Raw genomic sequence first — 19,474 nt, forward strand, 5'->3', positions numbered from 1 at the left:
AATACTACAGATTCAAGTCAAATGGTATCAGACGATGTGTAGTGTGCAAATAATTTTGTGCACTGTTCTCCATCGATGAACCGAAGAAACGCAACTGCACTTTCTTATTTAACGGAAACCTATGTTTCTGATTGCACCAATCGATGTAATTTTTAATATTCCACGAGAAAGTACTAACATACATATACCCTAAATTTATTCGTTAGAAAGTTATCGTAACCGAAATTGATTCCTTAGCAGTACCTTCGTACACTCTATCCCTCAACTGAAATAAAACGAGTCTGACGTTTCTATTAAGTTAAAAAGTTGTTCCAAACATCAACTTCTACGACACATTGAAAAATCAATGAAATCGACGAAGTAGAGAGTTCATATCCAACAAGTTTATACATTCGATGTATTATACATGCAGAAATAAAAATATTTTCCGTTTATCTCGGAAACTAATGCCGAGCGGCAGATATATATACAGGGAAAAGTTGTTTAGAATTATGTCATATCTATGTACACTGCGATATGACGGGCTCCGATAATGAGGGAACGTTCGTGGGAATGGAACTACGTCGTATAAACGTCTACGAAGGCTGATTCGTTACGCCGACCGTTGCATATACGCGCGGGGGGACGACATCGGAGTATGCAGTCAGCATTATTTGCGGGGAAACACATTTCCCCGGCGAATTTGATTTCCTGGACTTCCGGCACTTTATTGTCGCGCCGGTCGCGTTATTCTTGCACGCGGCCCGTAATGGAAATTGCGCGGGGTAGCCGCATTGGATAATGGCCAGGGAATCAGGTTAAAGACAAAGTTACGAGTTCCGTGAACCATTGTTTTCCGGTCGTGAAATCATGCATTACACGCTTATCAATATTCTTTCCGCGCGCGACGCGACGCGAACTAGCCGTGGCCAAATGAAAATTCGAGTGAATGCGTATTCCGGCTCGTGCGTCGCGGAACATCGATTATACGGGGAAACATTTATAATAGTTACGTGTTATACGGGCAGTCTTTGTTTTTCAGAAATAAAATATTAATAATGATGGTAACAATAATAAAATATTCATAATGTGTTATAATAGATGAATACTGGTCTAGACTTAACCCAAATGACTGACCAGTGCAGTTAGGAAAGAAAGGTGGTTAATACGTAAGTACCAAGTCATTTTTATCGTTTGTTGCTTGTCTTTTTAAGTTTAAAGCATAGTAAGATGAAATATATCCTTCCTTTTTGGTATTTATTTATATATTATATGTAGTGGGATAATTTTTGTCCGAACCTGTGATACATAGTCAGATAATTTTTATCTGAACCTAAAATATTAACTTTAGATTGGCGATGCCCGGGTCTATTTTGAACCAGATTTTTAAAGAACACCTAATTATTCACTTCGTTATGTCGAACCTGAGTTTTAATGTAACAAGGTTGTGGAATGTAATTTTTGGTGCGTGTAATAATACTTATAGATTATATAATAATTATGATTTTACTCTTTAATGTAATTAATATCTTCTATTGTAGGCTCTCGATATATTGTAAGTTTGTAAAGAAACATCAAAATTTTGTGTACAATCCCAAACATTATCTTTTCTATGTGTAGGCAAAATACTAAAATGAAAACTGAACAAAAAAAGATGACGTTTAGACGTTTATTCTTACGTTCTCTTAGCATTCCCTGGGCAGATCATCACTTATCATTAATCAGCGAGTATATTTTGCACGTACCTGTAAACAGAAAACAGAAGACTTATAAATTATATGTTAAGTATACAGATATTATAGTGCTCTATATATTTAAATATTTATATAGTACAATATTAAACATACTCAACGTCTTGCCTAAAGCTTCGATTTTTTTATAAAACTAATTATTAAATTTTTACTGCCGATAATTATTACTTATTATTGAAACAGAACTTTTATTTATTTCTAATTGGAACTATACTATTTCTTTTTTTATTATTATTAAGACTGATATTACTGTGACTTTCTACAACGAAAGAAAATTCGAAGATAATCAATCACACGTAAAAATACACAAGCAACGTGTATTAGAAACACGAGATGCGAAAGGTACTAGGTAAAAATAAAGGTAAAGTGTGTTGGAACGGAAATCAACAAATAGAAACAACGTGGGCGTGAAGGATCGGGAGGTCGACGACGTTCGATCGTCCATCAATTTGATCGTGGAAACTAATGCGCCTTTATCGGCAATTCCGGTTACGGCGTTTCCCGAAACATCGTGTCCCTGTGCACCTATGGGGCTGTAAGTTGAGCATAAATCAATCCTTGTTAGCAAATCCGAATAAAACTTCTTCTTTATCGTGATTTCGTGACACTCCTACCGCGCGTGTAAATATAAAACTATAAATGAAAAATGTTATAGAAACCGAACGATTGGATGATCAATTGAATTTAAAATATTGTTCTCCTAAATAAAATTGTTTAAAAAATTTATTTGTTTATGCTTTTCTTCTAAATAAGTGATTGATTTCAAATAAACTTAGTATGAACCGAGATATTGTATCGTATAACTGATCTTCAAGACTAATGATTTTCTTAGTTGGAAATGAGAAACAAATGAAGACAGCATATCCTTCATAGCCTTATTGAATTTACTGATAATTATCGTCAGAATATTTAAAAAAGAAGTAAGACATTTTTGTGTAATATATCAAAATGTTTGGTAAACACTTATGGTGCAAAAATGAAAGGGAAAAACTTCGTGAGTGATTTTTTAAGCTGTATACAATTCATGATATAATTTTCTGAATAAAATTAAATTAATTACAGTGATACAACTATCGTATATTGTAAATATTTATAAACTAATTAAAAGATTATTGTAATAAAAAAATCAAGTTCCGAAATAAACAGAAATTAACGATTCAACTCTTTCCAGAAGCGTTCGACAAACGACAAAAACAGTACCTAAACCTAACGCTAGCGAACGAACAAAATTCATTTCCAGAATAAAAAAAGGAAAACACACACACACACACACACACACACACACACACGCACACACACACACAGCGTGTTGAGTATTCAACTCCAATTACCGTAAAACGAAATAACCAAGCACCCCTTAATATTCCAACAATTACAAAGAACCCACTCGAAGCATTCAACATAAATCACGAGCAATACATCACGGTCGAAAAGTGCTCGCGTGAAGTACTCGTTCACGCCGTCGAATCGAATCTAACCAAAACCGTTGCCCGGCGACAGCGATCAATTCGAAAATAATTTCACCGTCGTTGGGGTGCTCGGCGCGGGCGTTTATTTTTCAGGAAAAATTCGCAGACGCGGAAGAAGGAAAAAAGGAAGGACGCATCGAACGGGAAAACGTCTTCGGGACCGCGGAAGTCCTCGAGAGATTTATTGCGACGACAAAAAGTATTCAGCCGACTGCGTCGAGAGAGACGTCTCGTAAATTTTAACACCTTTTTACCGCTCCCTCGACAAATACTCCCCGCTAGCTCTCAACCCCGCGACCACGGATATCGAGGACAGTTCCGTTTGCCGTCTCTTCTTCGTTTCACTTACCGCTTAGCGCAATTCTTGCATTTGGCGCAACAACCGCTCGAGCCAAAGCGTTAATGAGACACCTGCGGACCACCAGGCCGAGAATCCTACAGCTCTACGCTACTCCCCAAGGAATAGTTTATGAATACCTTAAAGTTTCATGATTATATACAATGTAAATTCCTTCCGCTTTTCATTGGCGAATGGTGACAATCATGGGGACAGAAGTGGTGTAAAAGGAACAACTTACTATGTGGGCTGATTATGGTTTAATTGTTGGAATGTTGATATTTTTTGGACTTTGTAGGTAACTGATGCTTTGAGACAGTTTTCTGATTTGCGATTCATTAGTGAAGTTTTTCAACTACATGTGAAACTACATTTTAAAGTTTGGTACAGCGTGTGTGTTGAATATAAACATGCATTCCTGGAAAGAATAATGTAGATGTAAGATGTAGAAAGTTGATGTTTTTAAATTATAAGTCGATCAATTGAAAATGTTCCAAGAGTGCCCCAAGAGGGCCACTTGCAGCGACCAAATAGTAGGTGCTTCGATAATGATTCACCAGTGATGAATAAATAAAAATTCCATCTAAAGAACATTTGGAAGAATCGCTCACAGAAGAAAATCTTGTTGCAAAGAGAACTAAGTCGATTTAAAAATATTGACCTTACACGTGAATCTAAATTTACGACGACCACTTACGGCGACAAAATACTGGATCCTTCAATAATGGTTCACCAATCATTACTAAAGAAGACTTGAATAAAAAATGCGCCTGGAAAAGGACAACCACCAACGAAAATCGCAACGTTGGCACTGCACGTGGATCTAAATTTACGGGGACCACCTGCGGCGATCGAATGCCGGGTCCATCGGCGATGATTCCGCCGGTGAAAATCTGGAGGGGGCGGGTGGTTGGTCCTGCGGCCACAAGTTCGGACGGCAGGTGGCCTGGTGCATCATGGCGCGGAAGCGAGGAGCGGCGACGTCAATGAGGAGCGTGCGCGGCGTCGGTAGGAGAGGATCACACGCGCACAGGATGCACGCGAAACGCCGACATTCAAGAACGACGGACGGACCCGCTTACCTTGGCGAGGTCCTTCCACTCGCGGCTCTGGAATGCAACGAGCTACGCGGGCCCAAAGAAAAAGTGCCTGGGGAGGAGCGGCGGGGAAGGAGGAAAAGTAATAAGACGAACAGGACGATTACGGGGAAGAGAGTCGGAGGTGGTCCAGCGCGGGAATCGCGTGAAAAGGAAGAAACGCGAGGAAAGGGGGGAAAGAGAGGATGGTAGGAAGCGAATAATCGATGGCAAACCCGCGTGTCGAGGGCGAGCGCGAAAAATTCACGCGGGAAAAGTTGATCGGTTTTTTTTCTGCTAGGTAACACGGTAATCGACGTGTTAACGCTAAGCATACCGACATTTTTCCCACAGCAATCAAAAATAACTAGCTGCGAAATAGAGGTACAGTTAAATGATGCATTTTTTTAGTGAAAACAGAAACAAAATAAAAGACAGAAATTGATATAGGAATTGATATGAAGATATACGAAGGAAAGAAAAAGTAGAATTTTGAATCCTGTCATTTGATGGTTAGCGATGAATGTGAACATTTTTTTTCGATTTGTTAATCATACTCAATGTTTTATTTAAATAATGTGTGAATACTTAATCAAGTAATCGTTTTTCTTGTTTATTCGTTTCTGACGTTCTGCGAGAAACGGGAATGCAAGAAAATTGTTTAAGTTTTCTGCGGGAATTAATGTAATATGTAATAACTAACATGAAGTGATTGCACGAGAAAGAAAATGCAAATTATGCGGTGTCATGTTTTTATGGAGAAATTGTATTTTGACAACTTTAACAAAAAATCTGATCGATTTCGTTCGTCTATGGAGCAGACCATTAATCAATAGGATACATAATAATTGCGGTAAATTAATTTCAAGAGGAAAAGAATTTAGAATATACAATGACATTTTTTTGTACAGAGAAAATCTGTCGAGTCAACTTTCACAGGAAATTTGATTGATTTGTTCGGTAAGTACAGTAATTAATATAATACACGATAACTTATATAAATGGTTCCACGAGAAAATACGAATTCAGATTGTAGAGTGACATTTTATTTTATAGAGAAAATCTACCTTTAAACTTAAATACCCGTGTTGCCTGTCGAGGCTGATGTCTGTCCATTACTCGCTGTTTCTACTTGTAATGGATGTTAATGAAGGTAAAATGTTGTTTCATCGATTTGTGCTATGACAGTAAATGACAGATTACGGCCATTGTGACATATTCTCGCTTCCGACATTTTCATGAAGAAGTATTAAATAATCCTATGATTGCAACAATGTAAATTCCATATTCCTATGAACTTTAATTTCGTACATAAGTTTTAGAAATTGATCCTACGTAAAATAAATCTATAAAGGAAGTAGTAAGCAGTACTTTTATACGTAATTTATAAAGTAATTTGAATCTATAGCAGTTTATTTAATAACACTTTTTATATTAGTTACATCAAACAACAATAAAGTACATAATTTTTACAAACGCGCCCGCCAAAAAGATCATAAAACAAAGCTTCCAATATAAAAAAAATGATTTAACAATAAATTACATAAAAATTCACCTTCCCCAAAAAAATTTCAACAACCCAAACACAAAGAAAAACATTCATGAAATGTTATTAAAAAAATGTATTGTCCAACTTGTTTACTTTTATTTTATAACCAGTCATTCAACTAATAACGCCAGGAATAAGTAAACCATACGTTTAGTGTTAAAGTACACAGCAGTCCTCACCACTTTAAGGAAAAAAACACCGAAAGGGAATGTTTAAGTAATGTATTAACACGTTCGTCTAAGTTGTTGTTCCAGTAGCAATCTTCACAGTTATTTCATCAAATGCAACAATTAGACTCTATAAAATGCAAATCAGAGTAACAAAAAAATCTTATTAAGTCCGTACACATCACACCGAACGTGACGATTTCAGATAAAAACACACGTGAAAGTAATTTCCTTTACCCAAAATATAAAATGTTGAGCGTCACGAATATGTGTATGTCGAATACGGAGGTGTTGTGCTTCAAGCGTAGAAAGAACCAGAGTTCAATGATGAGGAACCGGCAGCCAGAGAATCCGCGTGAAACAATGCGTCGAACGCGCAGGTAACGTAGCCTCACCGGTGTAAATAATTCGTTGGCCATTCCGGGGCAATTGAGATATCGCGGTGACATAACAATGCGGCGCGTGTGTGTGCGCAGCTGGCACGCATTATCGCGAATCTCCTGATCGGGGCATAACGTCGCGCGTGTCCCGCCACATTTCGCGTGTGATATCGGCCGACCAGCCGGTTGAACGAAATCCGAATAATGCAAGCATGCAAGTTGACACTAGCAACGGAAAAGTGCTTAACACGTTAACTGTCACGGAAAACATCAGTGTTTTACGTATCACTTATTCCTTTGTGGCAAAAATGGAAAGAGAAATAGAATCTCATTTCTTTCGATGTTCCTATACTATACGAATAATATTTTCCTGTGCTATCATTAGGTTTCACACGTTTTTTTCAGTTGGATTTATTCGGAAATACAACTTTTACGACTTCATCGAAGGAAGTGAGATTCCACCCTTAATGCGCTACTAGTTCTGGGTACTCGATCGAGTAAGCCTGGCTCCACTGTTATTGATAAAGATATACCATGAGCGACGAAACCCGACACGATTAAGTGTAATGATCCGGTTGATAATAGTTCATTCTGTTTTAGTACCTGGAATAGAGATTGCTCAGCGAAAAAGCATATAACAGATAAAGGGGTATATTAATACTTTGCCCACTGGTAGGCGTTTAATAGCTTCTTTCTAATAAAGAATTAACTATTAAGGGCTTCTTAATCAATACTTTATGAGTTATGTTCATACTAGTTACCGCAATCATGAACTAAGAACAATTTGTTTTAAAGTTATTACTGGACACGTTAACGCCCAAATTAACATCCATGGAATTATTGTATTTCAAAATCGAAGTAAATACTCTGTGAACACTAACAATAAAAAATATAAATTTATCAGAGTGATTATTCGTTCAATTTCACTGCATCTTACAAATTAAGTAATGGATTCAGTAAGTCAGTTTAGAATTCCAAAAAAATATTACTAAACTAGTTTTGAATATAGCACATTATTGGAAAAGTCTATTAATAGACTTCCGACAGATAAACTGATAAGTGGTTATATAAATAAGTTCCGTTTCAAGTACAAACGTGTAAGTAGTAATCATGAAAATTTAAATAATGACGCATTACATAATTCATGTATCTGTGATTAATATAAAAACGCTTATAGTCAGCTTAAATCTACCAAAGTACTGCAACTTTACTGCTTCGTAAAATTACTAGTTAATTAATTAATAAATAAAAAAAAAGCTATTGAACAAAACAGAACTGTTTATAACTTTATACTACGTATTATAATTACTAATAATTAACTTTTATATGTTATATATTATATAATATATAGTAATTATTAATTATTCAATATACATAAAATTCAAGAGACGTTTTAATTAAAATTTCGCATGGTGTTCCTCAATGTCGGTGCAGTCATTCGGAGCTCTGCCCCGAATTCAAACAGTTATCATTCACAGTTTCCGTTGGGATATCAGCTGCACACGCAGCGACAATCATTCCTGGTTCACAAAGTTTCCATTCACTCTTTCACATACCACACGTAACTTGCCGCTAGGTCGTCGCTTTAGTCGGTCACTTACATGAAAAGTGTCACGTCAAAGGTGACACACATCCGATACAGAAAAGTTACAATATCACGTCAAACACTGCGTACTTCTGTTGAGGGTAAACTATGTTATAGCTAATGATGGCGCGTGTTAGATAACGATTTATTAATAGCAACGAAAGTATATTACTATAGTATTCACCTACGATTCTACCGAAACATATATTCTCTACATTTATCTATAAACATGGGAACTTTAATAAAAATCCAGTAATTATCAGAAATGATATTCCAAAAAATGAATACATAAATGACCAGTGAAACTTTTCTTAATAAAAGCTTAATAAAAGAAATCTTGAAAATATTTAAAAAAACAAATAAATAAATTCTTTAAATCAAATAAAGATAAACTGAGGAAGCATCCAAAAGAACTGGCCAAAGATTTAATACAACCATCAAATTTGTTAACTACCAACTAGCCTGATATTACAAATAATTTGAAAAAATGAACTGATGGATGAAAAGAGTAAATAAAATTCGTGTTTGATAAAAATGCTGGGCAAAAGTTGTTCAAAAGAACAGAAAAAATGTGAAATAAATTCAATCCGATTGTTACTTGCGAATGACGAATAATTAATACATTTATCATTGACATAATAAATGAACTGAATAAATTGAATTTATTCGTTAATTTGAATAACTTTAAAAATGACGAACAGTAAAGAACAAATACTGTTCACGCAAGTAACGAATAAGAAGAATAACGAATAACCGAATAACGATTAATTATTTTTTCGTTATTGTTATTCAAATCAGGTTTTGTTTGAATGACGCCGAACATTGCGAGACCACACAGGTTTTACGTTTGTTTGCTGGGACCAGGCGTGACTCAACATGTAAATGACAGACGCGGGCTATTAATTTGTTACGTGTTTAACCCGAATAACCATTCCAGGACCGGTAGACGATCCTGGGTATCATGGGTGCAGCTAATGTGTGCGCCGACTATGGGTACGCTGAGTGTTGCCGATCCCCATAAGGCGAACTCTGCTTCGTATGCCACAGTTCTAAGACGTCGCTTATGTCGTTCGCTTGGAAAAGATTGAACAAAGAACATCGTAATTTGCATAGAGCAATTTTAACATATTCATGACCGTGTGTAATTTACTAAAGTTTATAACTGAATATTGTTTAGTAACAGTCACAAAGGATAATAACGTTATATGTAAAAAATAAGAATTTAAATTAAACCAAATACTTTCATTGTTCAAAAAGCTTTGTATTTCAGAAAATAAGCACAGAAGATTTAATTAACATAGAAGAGTTAATTAATATATTCTCCGCTAATTCACATATGACAGTTAGTAATTTTAATTATTTTTAAAATAATTTCAAATCAGAGAAAAATTGTATTCTCATTTTCATCATTTTCATCATTTTTCATTGAGTTCTTCGTGTAAGATCATTACACTTTGGTTCCTTACAGAACACCCTATACATAAATACTATTAACCCTTATCAGACGCCAGTGCTTTGTATATAAGTTGCCACTGCGACGGAATTTTATTCAGTGTTGCTCAGTCTTGTCACTTCCCACGTGATACACGACTTATACGGTGAAATTGCAGTGTCACGTTAGAAGCGACGATAAGGGTTGATAGTTCGTGTACAGTATGTAGCAAAAGTGAACGAGCAGGGAAGATTCTAACGCTCGAGCACACAAATGCCTTTGAAAATCAGTTTCTCGGTGTTCTAATTTAAAAAAGGAAATTATTGTAAATTTAAATCAATTTGAAATGAAATAAATTAATTCTGTCTAGCAGATAATGTTTGTCAATTTTTGTTGTTTCTAGAAAGACAATCCGTTTTTTAATTAAAAAATATATTAATAACCTTTATAATTCCATTTAATGAAATATCGCTTTACCAGTAATTAAGTAAATGACTTTTAAAAAAATTGTCAAAATTTTTGTTCAAATTGTATTACTCATAATACATGGATTCAGATAATTAAGAAATATTTTAAAATGACAAGAAAAATTAAAAGAATTTAATACAGCAAATATTGAATATTCTAGAATATAGTTAAAGTCATTAAACCTCTTCATAGTTTTTTATTATATATAAGATATATATTACAATTTCAAGGGATGCGCGTTCGACTCTTAATTTAGGACTCGTTAATATTCTTGGCAATCTATTTTCTCGGAAATGAATCTGTAAAGCTTGGGCGCGGAAAAATAAATGGTGGGAAGGATTAGCTGAAAAATATCGTGGGAATTAATCAGATGAAAAAAAGTAAGGATAAGTGGAAGAAGAAGAAAAGCAGTTGCCCCTTCGCTTAACGCTGTGATTCTCGTGGAATAACCACGTTTCATCCCATCCGAATATATTTCATCGATCGAGATCGATTACGATGAAAGTTACTGACTAATCTAACTCTGACGAAACCCGATTTCAGCAACAGAAAAAAATAGAACAAACAAATTTACTTAATAACTTCTTACGAAAGTACTTTGGTAATGTTAGTAGTAGTAGAGCAAAAGTTAGTAGCAATATCGATCGGTCTAGTCAGTACTTCTAACGTTATACTTTATAAGATGTTGATTACTAGATGTCACAATTTTTTCACGATCGAAACCATTCTTTTGCTTCAACGGAAACTGTATAATTAAGGTTCTTTATGGCGATTATTCTTTGAATCGTCTTGCATCCCATAGATCCAAGAAAATTGGGTTTGTTCAATATGCCACTGAAACAATGAATTTTTTAATTTATATAAAATTTGTATCACCAAGTTTGGGTGTCATAACAGTTAAAGTGTTAAAGTTAACAGCTGGTTACCATTAACGGCAACATATGTAAAGGACATTTGAATATCAATTTAAAAAAGAACGAAGAACGTATCCATCCTTATAAGATTTTATTAGTTTTATTAATTCTCTCATTAATTTTCTTTCGTTAATTTCCTGTTGCATTTATATGAGATAGAAATTATGCTTATAAGGTTGTTGTGAGAAGATTGTTTTCCATTATCTTTTTTACGATAAATGTATAAGCAAGGTATTATCCACTGAAAATTTTAATGCAGCTACAAAAATTATCTTCAAAAGCGTTGAAATTGTGGCGAAGCCCGTATTAATAAATTTAAAACCGATTATCGATTCTCGGGTGACAGTAAAACGTATTATTCTTCCTTATCGGTCCTGTGGATCTTTCGTCCTTGAGAATATTAATGACGTTCTGCACGATCTGGTCAGGAGACACGTGTCACACGACCATCAAGGACCTAGTGCCTACTAGTTTTTACCGATAATTCATTCTCTATAATTAAAAATGTCAAGACACCCCACTTGATGTCATTAATGATAAACAATTCAGCATGTCTTTTTAAAATATACACTCCTTCATTCACAAACATTTTTAATAGCTTATTTATAAAGTGCAGGTTCATATAACGAGTAGTTCGCGAATAAAACTCCGACTCTGATCACTGTGAACTTTCATTATCATTCGTCTGCTGAATTATAACTGAAGTCCAATTAAAACAGATAAAATGTATAGAAAATTTCCTCCCGAATCACATGATCGTAAAAGATTATAAAATTCTGTAAAATGATTGGTAACTAACCTACATATGTGTTCAATAATATATTTACTTACTTTTCCTCATCAAGTTTCTATAATGTTTTTCATTGTTACGAAAATTTTATGTTGAATTTTATTATGTGCTAAAATAAAACTGAACTTTTATTATACAGACATGTCGGCAAATATTTTGCTTAATTCATGTTTCGACAAATGAATTGACTAAATAAACGCACGAAGTTCAAATTGAAAAACAAATTATGTATTTTGCGTATTCGCATGTTAAGTACGTGATAAAACCTTTTTTCTTTGTCTCGATGTTTCCGATTAAGTTTGAACGAAATTTGTCTTCCCTTCGTTGACTTTTGTAAGACCAGATATATTTGAATGTTTTGAAAACTGAAAACGTGAAAATCAAAGAATCATGGACAAGAAAAATTTAAATCAGGCAGACGCCTTTCTGTCTGAAACGAGATTTAAAGATTTCTCATATGAAAAGGATTCTTTTACGATGTGCGATTCATTCACCAAACAGTTTGTTACATAAGAAACAAAATTCTGGCAAGGACTTCGCTTCTCGCAAATTCATTGATATATCCGATTGCTAAACTAATTTACATTTTAGAAATCTCAGATAAGTGTATAACTTGAATTCATCGCCATCAATTGACTTCCATTTCACAAATATTTCTCTCTAATATCACTTAGTTTATAATCCTTTTAAAAATTGTTCCTGTACCCCAAACATACAGTAAACAAACCAAAAAAGCTTGAAAATTGTGTTTTATTTTCATCAGCAAGATGAATCATATACATTACCTTGTTCTCAAAGCGTTTCACGAGAACTATAATTAATTAAACAAATTAAAAAATAACTACTTAACAACCACCTTGAAGTATTAAGTTGTCCCAAAACATTCTTTCGTTTTGTTCATACATAATGCGTGCACAAACTAAAGTGACTAACTGGTAGAATTTTGGAAAAATTCAGCACCGAAACGCTAAACTGAGTTTTTACATGTACAGTGTAATCAAATTTCTTCATTTCTGTACATTTCATTACTTTTGCAACTGAATAGCTGACAATTTTCATACATTTATGGGAAACCACAAAGTACAAATGCGTAAACCATTCAATGTATAGTGCTCTCCATAGTATCTATCAGGAAAAACAATTTCCATTGTAGTTCTATTTCTCAAATGACGTCTTCACGATCAATAACCTTCTTTCACTTCCCAGAAAGCCTCGCAATGCCATTTACCTAAACTTCCTCCCACATAAAACATTGCGCGCATTTCGCGGAACAAACTTACGGGACAACTTAATATCCAACAATATTTCGCGACCAAGTCCAATTTTCATCGGGCATGCATTGCCGCGCAGCGTTCAATTTAATCGAAGCCTCGGATCGATAGTTCCATCAAACCGTCCGGGACAGCTTTCTGATTCTATATCAGGAAACCAATTTCATGTTCCACCGGCGGGGATTAATAACTAGCCGAGGTAAATAAAACAACATCGCGTTACAATTGACAATGGCGCGCACTAAAAGACACGGGGAAACAGTCGTAACCGCGGCAAGATTACGCGGGGACATAAAATCGCGTGGAGAAAGAAAAAGAAAGAGGGGGGAAAAGAGGTGAGATGCACGTGGCAATAGATGCAGTGCTAATCAAGTCGAATCGCGGCGCAAAGGTATATAAAACAATGAACAGCGCGAAACGCGACGGGCGAGCCGAGGGAATGGATCCATGAACGGATCCAAGAACGGATCCAAGTGTCCATTAAAAACGATTTTATAATGCGCTTCGTTTAGATGCATACGATTGATTTTAGTTCATTTAAATATAAACAACGTTGTCAAGGCATGCTTTATGGCTGGCCATCGGCCTGAGCTGCGCGCGTCAGCTTACCGCGATTAAGTGCAGCTTTTTCGAAGGATGTTGTTAAACAAGATAATATTACACCTGAGACTGAGCTGCGTCGTAATTGGACTGCGCAGATTCGAGTGAATATAAGCTGGCGCAAAAAGTTTTATTAAATTTCTGACTCTGGTGAATTATCGTTTGTAGGAATTCCGCGATGTTAATGGAATTTGTTTAATGATAGAGGATTTTATATGCAGGATTTATTATACTGGTTAGTCTGTCAACCTGTTAATTTTGGAATTTAGTTCCAAAAATCTCTCATTTTGCGCGCAATTAAATCAACAAATGAAGTGCGCACTCGTCAAACTCAGGGCAAATGCATCTAGGGTATGTTTTAATCAGAAACCAAAGCGGAACGAAAAAGAATTGCATGTTTATGTGAAAAAATAAAGAATTCATCGTTGAAAGGATTAGTATCATTTCAAGCTTTAAGATGAGGTGATATTCGTTAAACGCAATTCACTCGTTAACATTGTTGTATCTTATAGATCCTAAGGAAATTTGGTTCACTTGATGTATTGGTATGAAAACCATTTTGCAAGTGCGCAAATTAATTCTGTAGTAGTCCCATCGATTAATTAATTTTATATAGATTCTAAGGTAATCACGGACGAAGAAAGATTAAAGAATTAAATGAAACTAAATTTGTTCCATGGAAGGCAATTAAATTGGAAATGAAATGAAACTGGATTATATTTGATTAAGAAATTTTTCTTTTTCTGTTAATTTTTCAGAGATATTTGTACGTTGCAAGTGATCGAGTTCTGGTATTCGAAAATTAAATTTCCTTCAAGCGATATGTACAATGTACCGTATTATGCAGAAACCGTTGCATAACATGTTCTACGGGAACATGAACAATTTGATATACGAAAGGTATTTATTCATCCTTCGTGCGCAAGGTGCAATGCAGAATATGGAATATGAAATACGGTATGCATAAACGTAGAACGCGCAATCTATATGTACAGAACTGTGGCAAGTGAACTACTGCAGTATACGTATAGCACGTAAAATATAAAAAATATAATATGTATGTCTTCTGTCTACTACACAATACACACAAGAGAATATGTTTGAATGAAATTTTCAACATCTGTATTAGATATTTCAGTGCTCCGAATATTCTTCGGCATTGTCAATGGGTTCTATGTTGCATGGATTACTGATTGTTCACTGAATACACTGCGAGATAAGGTTCTAGCGATTCCTAAAATCGTATTCTTGAGATAAGTACAGCGACAGAGGATACAATAGAAACCAAAGAAAATCATGACTTAATGATAAATTCTTATTTCTTTGCGTGTCAAACCTTAGAAATCTCATATACACATACCTTCGAGGAACATAATAAGCAAGAAAAAATCAATTTTATCAACACTTTCAGATCTTTAATTCCTTGCATTCAACACACCACTAATAATGACACTGTTTCAAATAAAACAGTGGTAGTAAATATTTAATACAATACATAAAATATTTAAAATATGAATATTTCCTTAACACACACAAGTTAAAAGCAAAGGCATGCATATGATTTCTTATCAAAGTTTTAACCCTTTGCACTCGATAAGCGACTCAGAGTCGCCACTCGATTTGATACAGTAGAATTATAAAGTATAATATTTAATATTAAGTTTTGTATAATGCATCAACATGGGATATATTGGAATAAAACAGCTTAGATCCTCAACTTAAGTGTGAACTATTGTTAAGTTAATTTGAAAAAGCATCAGCTATATCTTATAAGAAAATGTGAAATGTTTCTACCGAAAAACTTTTCAGCACAAAAGTTTAACACGTCGAACACCGCATGATTTCATACAGCAAAATGCACAAAATAGAAAAAATGTAATATTAAATCATTTAATTGAATGGCGTTATTATTATTGAATGTTCATCTAGCTAAATGTCACCGCGTTAGATAGCGCTATTTATAATATAGAAATGTTTCTAAATAATCGTCGTTTAATTGAGTGAGCTATAGTAATTCGATGTGGCGTTCGATGTGTTAACACTATTTCTACCGAAGGTGTTAAAAGACACTCTTCGAATTTCCAACTTAAAATTATTTTCCAAGTTTAGTGATACCAAATCAATCGGGTCCAAAAGTCTTCGGTAGAAATAGTATTAATATTTTGTCATGACAATACAAATCCTTTCCTGCACGTTGGAAATTGTTTGAAAAAGTACCACACTTTAAAAGATTATGAAAATTAAATCTTATTATAATAATAATAAATTAAATGAATATAAAACGTTGAATTCTACCGCCGCAAGTTATTTTAATTCATTTCTCTAAAAATAAATACAGGTTTACACCTAACAACATTGACAATAAATCGAATGCAAAGGGTTAAAATAGTCAAATATTATACATTATAATGTGCATCCAATCTGAAGGGGTTAAACCATCGGAATAGAGAGGCTCTCAAACGAAGAAGAGTAAGAAACTCTTGTTTCTAAAGTAGCAGCCGTGATCCTAACGATCCTCGCGGGTTCAAGGAGCGGGTCGTGATCAGAAACGGAACGCAGAGAAGTTTCTTTGGCCGGCGAACAAACCGTGAAACCGTCGGGTCACGTAGCCAGTCAGGGCCGTTTTTTATGCGGAACAATGGAAATTACAAAAGAGTTCCGCGGAAACAAGACGACGATAACTTTTGGCGCGTGTGAACACCCACACGCGCGCGCCGTTAATTAGTCGATGGGTTTTTGCGCGTTCACCATGGGCCTTTTCCTTGAAGTCTTGTTTCCCTTCAGATTTGCGGCGTTGTCCCATCGCGTGCCTTGGCATATTGAATCGAATTTAAAACGTGTTTTAACTGAGAGATTGAAACAAATAAGTATGACCATGGTGTTTGGACTCCTATGGCTTTCATGGACAACCACTTTGCCATGAACAGGTATTTGAAGAACAATGGAGAATATACTAAACCGATGTTTGTTAAAATGTTTCTGTTGAAGTTTGATGGAAAGTAACTGTTATGGAAATATTGTGTATGTATTCTTTGATTGGCTTCATTTATAGATGAGAAACAGTTTTTAAGGTTAGGGGTGAGAGATTATTTTTATCAGCTTTCGTTAGAATGTTTTAGTAAAATAACTTTTCATTGCATTTTTCTGTGTATTGTACCTAAAACTATTTTGGTAAATTTGGAATTTTAAAGATATTAAAATTAATAAATTCTTGTAAACAAAGATAACTTCATCCTTTGTTTCGTATTTTATCGCAAAATGTGTTTCATTTCTCATTAAAAAAATAAATAGAATTTAGTTTCTATAAATCAATAGACAAAAAATAATAAGAAAAAATAATTCGTTTATTTTCTCAGAAAAATTCGTTGGCAATGGACAATTATTTACCCATTCCTGCTGTAATAACTCGTAACATCATAATCACATCATATATAAACACAATTTCAGTGCTCATCAAATATCCTCAAATGAACCATTAAACTGACATATTAAACCGCAAACAGAATCCCCCGGCGTTCATACAGGTTTCATAATGAAGAACCAGGAACACGTCGAACCACAAAAGCCGAACAACATTTTCCTTGCGATGTCCAACAAGGACACGCGAAGATCGCTGCAACAGCTCATTTGAAACCAAATTTCCTGTGATCTTCGCAACGAAGGCAAACACCGAAGAATTCATCGAAACGCGTTTACCCGATTCATGATTATCACTGCCATGGTGAAGCCATTTTAATAAATCAAAAGATCAATTAAAAATCAAGTACTGCTTTGAACGTGCTGCAAATGTACAGTCGAATATCTGTGTTAATAAACTTCTACACACAACAAGGAACCCATACCTTTCTTATTGTTCCAACAAATACAACTTCAAAATTGGAGCTGCTTTCTTTTTGCCTCGAAGTTGAAAAAAGTAGTAAAGAGAGTATATTTTACTGTAATTATCACTACAGTGAATAACATAAGAAATAATATTCCGGTGTTACAGTGAAGTATAATATATAACGTGAAATCATGTGCAAGTAATAAAACAACTATAAAAATAATAAACATACAATAATAATTAATATAGTGAAATATCATTATATAATATAAACGTAATATACATAATACTAATGTAGATAATTTATTAATAATAATTATAAATTTTCCAAAGCTGATATCTTTACTAACCGATCCAGTTTTTAACCCTTCGCGAATAAAAATTCCTTGAGCTTCTAAAAGTCTGTCCATAAAAAACTGAATTATACATTGAAATATTAAATATTATAAAACAATGAATCACATTTCAATCACCGTTATCTGAATAACTGAGTCATTCAGATGCAGCTTTCTATTTCGTAGATATTAGAGCTCGAAGTCGCCATTATTATGCCATTCAACCGCAAAGGGTGAAAAGTGAAATTACATGTTTAACCCTTTGCCCTACGATATCGTGTAATACTAGTAGTGAAGATTTCAAATAGAATTTAACAAATATAAATGTCACGTAATTCTTTATTATTAAATTATTATTAACTGTAATGCTTCAGAGTAACCGTAGACACAGAATAAGCGTAGAATTCCTTCTTTCCAATGAATTATGAACAATAAAATAGCTCTGTTCAGCGCAGCTGGGAAAGAAATCATAGGGCAAAGGATTAACAGAAAGTGTGTCAAAAATCGAGCTGCCTCCTGCTCGCAGCAAACCCTTCAATTCGCGACAACTCGCCTAACTGAACACTTTGTCGCGTCGTTGCTCGACGAACTTCATTGTGCCAGCCTCTTTTTCCACCCTGTATATCCGTGTTTCCCTCCCGCCCTCAGCTTTCATTCATCGCGTTCTTCCTTCTCTACCCCCGCAGCTTATCCTTTCCTTCGTTTTTTTTTTATTCTCCCGTGGTGCGGCGCCCTCTTTAGCGGTCCATCCGTTATACCCTTTTTGCCCGCATAGTTTGAGCAACTGGGCGAGCCGCGAGGATAAGGGAGAGTCCTCAGTGTATTACGCGTGTGTACACATATACGTGCACGTATATATTATACACACACGGGGGGAAAACAATTATGGGCACGTACATCCACTGCACGAGATAAGTCGGTGTCATAAATTACGGAATACAATATAAATGCAAATTTAATGTCGACTTGCCCACTGCTATTTGCGTTTACTCTTTCGGCTCCTCCTCCGCCGATCTTTTTTTTTACGCGGATCGATTCTAAACTGAGATTATAATGACTTTTATTTATTTTGCTCGCTGCCTCGTCAATGTGGATCTCGCAATGGGAGCTGAGAATTTTTGGAGATTTAGACATTCTTGTGGAAACTGGGTTGGTCGAAAGGTTCCTAGGAAAGTTTAAAGGTTTTTTTAAATGAAATTCTGGTAAATTGCGCGTTGATCGTTTTGTTCAATAATTGCCTAATACCTTTTTACTATTATCGAATGTAATGAAAATTTAACTCTTATTACGATCTAATTAAGACTATAATTGAAGTCACGAAAGATTTATATTCTCAAAAAACGAAAAAATGGACTCTTATCAAAATAACCCTTAGTTTACGCTTTTATTTATTGATGTTGATATGATACTGATATGATGTTACTAAGCATAATCGAATTAAAATATCTCTAAATACAAGTAATTACAAGAAGAATCTTAATATCCATTACATCTGTTCTATTTAATTACAGAGATTACAAAAACCAATAAATCTCTCTTCAAATTAGA

At 34.8% G+C, this 19,474-nt stretch overlaps 1 protein-coding gene and 1 long non-coding RNA gene across 5 annotated transcripts in view; both read right to left on the reverse strand.

Annotated features, from left to right (window-relative positions):
• Positions 1 to 6,691, reverse strand: part of LOC116425380 (uncharacterized) — a 31,051-nt gene extending 24,360 nt beyond the window's left edge. Inside the window, exons 1-2 of the long non-coding RNA XR_004234674.2 lie at positions 6,566 to 6,691; positions 1,659 to 1,724 (exon numbers count right to left, since the gene is read on the reverse strand). This is a non-coding gene — a long non-coding RNA (uncharacterized LOC116425380). The remainder of the gene's footprint in view (positions 1 to 1,658; positions 1,725 to 6,565) is intronic.
• crp (transcription factor cropped) overlaps positions 1 to 19,474 on the reverse strand; it is a 223,743-nt gene that overhangs the window by 87,138 nt on the left and 117,131 nt on the right. The window lies entirely within an intron of this gene.

The sequence above is a fragment of the Nomia melanderi genome, chromosome 4, assembly GCF_051020985.1.
Source record: "Nomia melanderi isolate GNS246 chromosome 4, iyNomMela1, whole genome shotgun sequence".
Taxonomy (NCBI): domain Eukaryota; kingdom Metazoa; phylum Arthropoda; class Insecta; order Hymenoptera; family Halictidae; genus Nomia; species Nomia melanderi.